Source organism: Pteropus alecto, unplaced genomic scaffold (genome assembly GCF_000325575.1).
Source record: "Pteropus alecto unplaced genomic scaffold, ASM32557v1 scaffold110, whole genome shotgun sequence".
In the NCBI taxonomy this organism is placed as follows: Eukaryota; Metazoa; Chordata; class Mammalia; order Chiroptera; family Pteropodidae; genus Pteropus; species Pteropus alecto.
This window is the reverse complement of record NW_006431920.1, coordinates 9,044,622-9,053,147: the sequence shown is the minus strand read 5'-3', so window position 1 is coordinate 9,053,147 and position 8,526 is coordinate 9,044,622. Positions and strand designations below refer to the sequence as shown.

Sequence of the window (8,526 nt, the reverse complement as noted above, 5' to 3'; positions counted from 1 at the left end):
CTCATTAATATGTGTTGATGAAATTCTTCATCGCATCCAAGAATTACCATCTCTTAGAGATGATTGCTTCGAACAGAAGTTTTAACGTATGGATACGAAGTAAAATTCCTTAAAATATCCAAATGAACAAAGCAGTTCAAATATTATTAATAAAAATATTACTCACTAATGGACTTTATAGTGATCTGCTTAATTTGAAATAATTTTCAGATGAAGGACAAAACCATTTCATCTCCTTTTATTGCCATTCTTTTACTTTAGCATACATTTTTATTCCTTTAATTCGTATAGTTTAACTTTAAACTTGACTTTCCTTTTCCCATTTAGAGAGATGTTCTAAAACACAAGAATAAGTCCTGCTGGTAATGTTGCTCATTAGGAATATTTCCAGCAAAGAGAGGTGAATGGTGCAGCAAATATCTCTTCATTTCCAGCATGGCAAATAATCTGTCAAGACAACACTCTAGCCAATTGTTTAATTGTGTATCAGGTTTAGGTGACAGAACTTGAATAGGACATGACAAAGAGGCTTAGGAAGAGCTTTCCATCTTTCTTCCCTTTAGGACAGCAGTCTTCAATAAAGACATCTGTTAAGTCTTTATTTCCTAAGGCATATAGAATCAGCCTTCTTACCTTTCCGTTAGTAATGGAAGAACTTCAGCAAGGTAAGGTTTCATTGTTATTTTTGCTATTGCTGGTAGGGTTTAGATACTTGGAGAGTTTAATGGATTCCATCCCCTCCTCTTCTCTATTTCTTTTTGTTCATACCCTCAGGATGACTCCTATTAGTTAGAGGTTCATTGGTTTCTTTTTCTTATTTGCATGCATTTAATTATTTTTGAGATATTGGCCAGGAGAGAAAGAAAAGAAGATCTTTTTGCCGAGGTGATTTTTGTTCTTTTTAAAAAATAATGGCCACCTTTTAGAGCTGTTCAATGAATTCATTCAAGCTATACCTTCACCCATCATCATTTGCAAATAAATCCCTCTCAAGTTCAGTTTTTCTACAGTTTTTATCAAAATAAAAATGTGCCCAAGATTAAAGAAGGTCTTTCTGCATTAATACTATTTTTTTTTTATTTTAAGGTTTGATAAATTTTTAGATCCTCTTTCTTTCCAGAGCTCTTAAACTGTTTTGCGTCATTCCAAAAGTCAGGATTTCTAAATTATCCTTTTTAATATAAGAGATCCGAATTGTGATGCTAGATGTAAAGTCTTGGATTCTTGTCTCCCACATGTATTTGCTCTCCTATTTTTACTTTATGCAAAAGGAGGCAAAGCATTATTTTCACTCTGAGCTTAACCTGGCCCTGATGATCCCCTATACTAAATCAATCATCCATCCATCCATCCGTCCGTCCAACCATCCATCCATCTGTCTGTCCATCCATCCATCCATCCGTCCATTCATCCATCCATCCATCCATCCATCCCCATCCGTATCCGTCCATCCATCCATCCATCCATCCATCCATCCATCCATCCATCCATCCATCCATCTATCCATCCATCATGTATTACTAGGAACTTATTCTGTGCCTAACACTTGACTAGTTGCTGGAGAAATTATGGTGGGAACAAAACTTAGACATAGTCTCAGAGAACTTATAGTTTAGTGAAGAGTAAGATATTAATTTTTAAGAATCACAAAAAAAAATTTCACTGGAGGAGATGTATGATACCACGAGAACTTTTTATAGGGCAAGTTAACCTAATCAGGACAAGCAAGGAAGCCAACCCTAAGGAAATAATGGAAGAGCTGAGAAATGGAGAAGAGGAGGGGGGGGCGGGAGATACCAAAGAGACGGAAGAATGGAAATTGGAGAGGCAACAAACTAACACCCTCCCGCCCCCTGCAGATCTCACATTTAAACAAAAACACTCTAATTTTATATAATGTACAGTAAAGACTTGGACTTTTATTGTGTTCTGGTCATACATCATTTTACATTTCTGCATGTCTACAGAATATAAGCAGCTAATGAAAAAAGCTTTGTCATCTTAAGTGAATGCCCTATCTTCTGCAAGCAGTAACCAATAAATATCTATAGGTGATGGTAATTATGTCATAACTTGGGTGAGACCTAAATCACTAGAAGAATGAACAAAGGGAAAGTGCCTGGAGATACAGTTTATTAGCCACAATTCTGAAATCTAAAAACCTCTTACTCTTAAAACAATTTTTTATAACTTAGCCGCTGAAACTTATTTGGTAAAACTTGACCTGAACTTATATGAGAGTATTTATGATCTTTATTTATCTCAATTAGAGGGTACATTCCTATGTTTTAATGCAAATACATGAATGTGTTTGAGTGTGAGGTGCTTGTGAGGGTGTTATATCATATATGAAACTTGTATTACATTACCCTTCTAAAATGTGCAAAAGTCTGTATTCAAAAATATCTGGCTCCAAGAATTTCAGATATATATTATTAGTCCCTCTGTGTTTTCAATGTTTTCTTTTCTTTCTTTTTTTAAAAAAATTATGTGTGACTTGTGTATCCACGCCCATGCACATGTGCTTTGAATAGAGATGGTGGAAAGGTGAATCTTTAGTGAGTTTCATGAAGGTTTCAAGTCCTAACTAAAAGACAAGATAGAATAAAATGTCTGAGGATAGATCACCTTATAAAAAAGCACGCTTCTTCATAAAACATGTGCAAGTAGATTTCTGTTTCTCCTCCTTCCTGATCAGTCCTTGGCATGTGAATTATCTGTAGGAGAAATGTTTAACCACTTTTATTCTTAACCAATTAGGTAAAAATATTCTCACATCAAATCGTACACTATTTCTCTCCAACTCCTGTGGTTCTGGTCTGGGAAGAGTTAGTGACACATGCAGGAGATTGGTAGGATTTATGCACATAAACAAGTTTGTGAGTCGAGACCACATAATGAGTTTACATTAGAACTTGGTTTAAAATCCACGTCTAGCCATTTCTACCTCAATGTTCTCCCAACATGTCAGTGTGTGTCCTCAATAGGTTTGTTTTTTTTTAATTTTTAAGAAAATAAAAGCTTTAGGTTCTCTCAGCATTTTTAATTCTAAAATGCACCAGGTAAGAAGGATCAGAAATATGGATTTTCTCGTTCCATAATTTTCTCTCTTCCATTTTACCTTATTTCCCAAACTCCGTTTTAATTCCCTTACAAAGTCAACCTAGCCAACCTTTCTTTTTGCAGGCCCAGGGCTCGCCAGGGATGCAAGCGCTCACTGCTTGCTGACCCTTCACCATTCAGTATTTTGCACTGTCGACTCTCCCTGCTGAGCCAGAAAGCCTGGGCCAGATTGGAGAGGAACACATGTGAGCAGTTGTCCTTTGTTCTTGTCTTGGCTCCTCGCTCTGACCATGTGTTCTAGGCAGGACTTCTAATTAGGATGCCTGCAAGAAAAGAGCAGATTGGAGATGCCATGTCCTCCTCCACCGCCAGCAGGGCTGGGGGTGGCATGATATGCTGCCCAAAAACTCATCAGGAAACACTTGTTTCCAAGAAAAGAAAATGGGGCATTTCAGCCTGCAGGTGAAGAATGGGAGGAACAAACAGAAAGTGTGTGAGATCTGGGGCAGGGTTCTGCCTAGGTGGATCAATGTATCCATACTCTTATAATAAGATTAATATGTCCCCAAGCCAAGTATAATCTTTGCTTCCAATTGTTACATATGTTTAAGTATTGTATCTCTAAGTGAGTTGTAATGACGAGTAAGTAGCCTTATTTTACCTTTGGTATGCTCTCCATAGATACTATGTATTTTATACATGTATTTGTTGGTCAGAGTATAAGCACCATGGATACAGGGTTTTGGCGTTTTGTTTACTGCTAGATCCCAGTGTCAGAATGGAACTTAGCATATTGTTAGTACCAGGGTGATATTTACAATATTTAACTATCAGTTCCACATGAGTAGCAACCAATCAGAAGACTTTAAACAACCAGTGTGCTGGAATGATTATCAGTCCCGATAAGCACTCAATGAATGTTGGCTGAAGGACTCAGTGAGAGGTACTGTTCCCACAAACATGACGAATATATATTTTTTCATTGAATTTTGAGAACTTACCTACTCAAAATAGTTTCTGAGCAATTCGTATGCACATACTAAAATGTGTATTTGAATATATTTATATGTACATATATATCTGAAAGAATATATCCCAATATCTTAATGGTGGTAATTTACTGGAAATTTGGGTAATTATTTTTCTTTCAACTTTGTGTTCTCTTCTTTCCATTTCCCCCCCCGATCCTTGCTTCTTGGGAATTAAGAGGATATTCCAAGAATATTTTCTAGAGATTAAGCACATAATCCAGTAAGAACAGGCCTCCGAGAGTTGCTCCGTGAATGTGAACTTGAAGTTGTTCTAACCAAAGTGTTTGGTTGTGGAGAAACCCTCAGCCATCCTCACTTTATCACCTGTTCTGTGTGGTCAGTTACACCCCAGGCTGTTTATAGTCTGCTGCTACAGAACAGAGTTGGTGTCAGTGCAAAATCCTTGGCCATTACCCTTTTCACATCCAGCTAGTTGAAATAACCAACTTAATTAAAATATAAAAGAGCGAACACCTCCAAATTTTCTTTTAAAAGTGCTATGATGTAGGCAAGAATATTATGTATATTGCAGGGTTGCAACTATTCACAATTATTCATCTTTTTTAAGTTGTGTCTGAAGAGAAGTGTTAATACCCAAGGGGCGGGGTCTTGCCAATTTCCTAGGCACAGTGAATTTAATTCTGTATTGGAACTCAATACCCGCAACCAACACCTGCATTAAATCTACTTTTTATGACATTATTATTAAAAGGTATGTATCATTTGAGGAAATGACTCTATCGGTGTTTAGCTCTTCTCATAAAAAGGTCTTCCTCTTTTATAACTTGTATTTTTTGGCTTCTGCAAAAATTAGTAATACTTCAGGACAAGTAAGGATGAAATGCTTGGAACGACTCAAAATATATATATATATTTTTTGGTAGGGAGGCTGGATTTTATGATTGATTTAGGTTTCAGATGTTTCTTTATAGACATGAGCTGGTTTGGGGTATTATGGTCAAATTCCAGAAAACAAAATCAATAACTTTTTCCCTACCAAACTTTTGTACACGCACGTCTAGATTACAACGATATTGGTATGTAGTTAAAGCTTATGTTCTTTGACTAAATCTAGCTAAATCCTTTCTTTATCCCTGGTGTCCAAGACTTCACCATGTGTTCCCAAGATGTGTTACATTTCCAATTGGTCTAGTTCTTAGGTAATTAGAATAATTTCCTAAGACACAGTATTCTTTACTCCCAGGGAAATTTCCTTAGGAGAAACATGGAATAGGGAATCAGAAAGGTTGGTTCAAAGTTCAACTCTGTCACTTACTAGCTAGGGAACCACTGGTAAATAACCCATACACTTTCTAAGTCTGAATTTCTCATCTTAATAAAGGTGTATTATAATACGTTTATCAGAGGACTGCAGTGAAGAATAATTAAGATAAACTATCAAAACTGTAAAGCATTATGTAATATAAGGGCTGATTATAATTTGGCAAAGATTGGCCAGTTACATAGATTACATAGTTCACTTGATCAATTATGTAGTGATTAAATCAATGTAAATAGCAAGTCATATAATCAGATCTTCAAAGATTACTCAGTAATTAAGAGTCTACATTTTACCTTTCTGGATCTGTTTCCTCATTTTATCTATCTATCTATCTATCTATCTATCTATCTATCTATCTATCTATCATCTATTTATTTATTTATTTTAGGCGAGGCAACCCTTGGTTGACCTCACAGATTACAAGGACCTTGTCAGCTTACAACCCCTTATTTTATTTATTTTTATTTATTTTTTTTATGCCTACAGCACCCAGGCTTCCTAGGTGGTCTTCCATCCAAGTACTAACCAGGCCTGACCCTGCTTAGCTTCCAAGATCAGACAGGATTGGGTTTGTTCAGGGTAGCATGACCCTAGATTGTTTCTTCATTTGAGAAAAGAAATCATTGCATGAGAAGATTAAGGACATTTCCAGCACCAAGTTCTATGATGACAGAGACTATTTTTTAAAAAGTTATTGTTCGACTCATTTTAAAGTAAAATATGTTTCACAGCTTTACTTCCTGTCATTTAATCTTCTTCTTCTTCTTCTTCTTTTTTTTTTTTGCAATGGAACAAAAATATGCCACTGAGATCTGTTGTGTTGGCATCACAGCATCCAAAGATTTTCAATAACAGATAAATAGAAAATGAAAACAAAAAAGTCAGAGTGTCATTTGGGAAGCTGACAAACAGCATGATGCCAACCAGTTTTCAATTACAGGTCAATCTGGAGGTTTATAGGAGTTGATTTCATTTAACTTATTAGGAGGATGGTATCTACCACAGTTTCCTAATTAGCTCCCCTTTGTCATCCAGGATTTTATGCTTAACATTGAAGTGGTAAGCCAGCTTCATCAACCTACTCTGGGCTAAAATCGGACTTCCATCCCAAAGGCTTGAGTGTTACAAGATGGCCACACTGGGTGACTGGAATTTTCACAGGGCTGCTCCATGGAGAAACAGGGCAGCTGGAAGTCAGATCAGGGAAATGTGAATGCTCTCACGGACTGCAAATTGTCCTCAAGGAATCCCTGGTAAAATGGCATGATTAGGATGGATGACTAAACTCCTCATCCAATAGAACGAGAAGTTGGATAGAGTAGCTAAGAGTTATCAAGTACTTCCTCTGCATCAGACACTATCCTGTATTTCATATGTATCATGTGATTTAGTCCTTTCAACATCTGTTTAAGGAGGATGCTATTAGCCCTATCCACATCAACAGATGAAGGTACTGAGGCATTGAGAGGTTAAGTAAATTGCCCAACCACACACATTCTGGCAGGTTCATCCATGGTGAGCCAAGAGGCAGAATAGAAGCTAATTGCAGATATGAACCAAAGTACAAGTTAAACCTGTGGTCGGTGTTAATGGTGTGCCCATGTGAACCATAGCACCTTTAACATCATTAAACCCCTGCACAGAGGACACCTTGCTCCTCCATAGCAGGTGTTCAATGTCCTAGATTTCATCCAGCACCTCCAAGCTATTTTTTTCTCTTCCAGCGGAAAGAAACAAGAATGACCATTTCAAGTTAATTTCATCCTGAAGGGACATGATAAAAGATGATTGATTCTTTTAGTTTCACGCTCTTTGGTACCATTTCAAAATTTAATACATACTGAATGAAAATTGATTATAGGACACTTTGATAGCTCAACCTATTTTTCTCTGTGTGTGTGTGTGTGTGTGTGTGTGTGTGTGTGTGTGTGTAAGAGAGAGGGGGAGAGAGAGAGAGGTCGAAAGTGTGACATTTGCCCATTTGCCTGTGGACTGTGAGGTTATTTAAGGGGGAGAGTCAGCTTGGAAAAAAAAAGATGCAAAGACCAAATAGAATAAATAGAGTTCCAAGAATGTCTCAGAAATTTTGCAATTAAATTCAGATTGCTATTTATTGCAGAAAAGTGGGGCATTTTTGCATTATGCTCAGCACTTTTATGCAGAATAGAGATGACTGACTTAAGGACTTAATTGTAACAGTTATTTTGTATTGGGAAAAATGATGTCAACATAGCTTGAAGCAGGTATGTTTGAATGGGATGTAATCCTACACTTGATCTTAGCCAGAAGGCCAAAAAGTGATGGGATGTAATCTTTAGGGCAACAGTAGTTGAGACATCACCTGAATGAAAAGCTAAATCTGTTCAATATGGGACATATTTTAACTCTCGAAAGTATTATTTCAAGCTTTATATAAAATAAAAGCTTTATGAGAAGTTACTATAAGTATCTGCATACTAACGTGTTTTTGCCTTGGTAAGAATTAGAATCTAAGTTTAGAATGGGAAAGAACTTTACCTGAAGGAGTTTCGAGCTGACTCTGTTGGAGGCGGGACTGTGGGGTACAAGTGTGCAGCATCCTAGGAGGCAGGTCACCATTGTTGTCCTGATGGTTGTCATTGTTCCACTGCAGGGGGTACCCCGCATGCAGAATGCATCTCCTTTAGCTTCACTATGTGGAAGCTTGGGCAGGATGGGGCGTGGAGGAAATTGGAAGAGAGGGCTGTAGCAGAATGGAAAAATAATCATGGTGACATTTTAAATTACAATACAGACTATAAAAGTCTACCTATGAAAGTGTGGCCAATATGTAAAAATCGAATGTGTGCTTGCTCAGGGACTAGAAAATGTCATATAAATGAAAACACTGATTTGGTTAAATGAAAAGATTGTGGACGCTTTTGGGTTTATCTTCTCATTTTTAATATTATTTCAGTAAAATAAGATTCTGAAATAGCCACAGACTCCAAATGACTCTGCACACTTATTTAGATGAAATGCACGCTTAACATTTTCTACTCGAGAGGAAAATCATGGAATTGAGCTTCATCACAGAGGACGAAATGACATCCAATGGTGCTGGGGCCACGTGGTTAGGTCCACACGAGCAGTGGCAAAGTGGGGTTTGAACTCACAGGGCTCCTTTCCCTA

At 37.1% G+C, this 8,526-nt stretch overlaps 1 pseudogene; it reads right to left on the bottom strand.

The window, feature by feature from the left end:
• Positions 1-5,853: 5,853 nt before the first annotated feature.
• Positions 5,854-5,972, bottom strand: LOC112475483 (annotated as a pseudogene).
• Between the last annotated feature and the right edge of the window lie 2,554 nt (positions 5,973-8,526).